A 609-nucleotide genomic window follows, 5' to 3' on the forward strand; every position below is an offset into this window, starting at 1 on the left:
TGATGGTGAATGTCATCCATCCTTTCCAATGACACTTCCACAAACTCTGACATATTCACAGGCAACTGTTCATAAGGTGGGCATCCTTTATGCTTGGGTCCCCTTTTTGCACTACATGTACTGCACCATTCTTCCACATCTCGCCACATACCTATCCAATAAAATCTTTGTCGTAGATGACTCAATGTCTTCCTAATCCCGAGATGTCCTCCTGTTAAATTATCATGGGATTGACGCAGCACAACTTCCCGTAACTTCCTCGGTATAACTGTTTGCCAAGTCGTCACTTTCCCATCTCTAGTTTTCCATCTCCGGACAAGAATACCATTTTCAAGCTTTAACTGGTCCCATTGTGTCCAATAGTGCTTTGTCACAGGGCTTAGATTAGACACCTTCTCCCAAGCAGGGCACAAAACACTTGTTTTTAGGAAATCAATCAATGGCTTCAAATCTTGGTCTTTCTCCTGTTCTGCCTTGATATCTAAATTTGGTTCCACTTCACCATCATCAACTCTTTCGTCGGCTTGACTTCAGCTTGATGGCACCTAATTAGTTCAACCTCTTTTTAACAGTTACCGGAACTTGGCCTTTGTTGTTCCCAAACGTCAC

The sequence above is a fragment of the Limulus polyphemus genome, unplaced genomic scaffold, assembly GCF_000517525.1.
Source record: "Limulus polyphemus unplaced genomic scaffold, Limulus_polyphemus-2.1.2 Scaffold366, whole genome shotgun sequence".
Taxonomy (NCBI): Eukaryota; Metazoa; Arthropoda; class Merostomata; order Xiphosura; family Limulidae; genus Limulus; species Limulus polyphemus.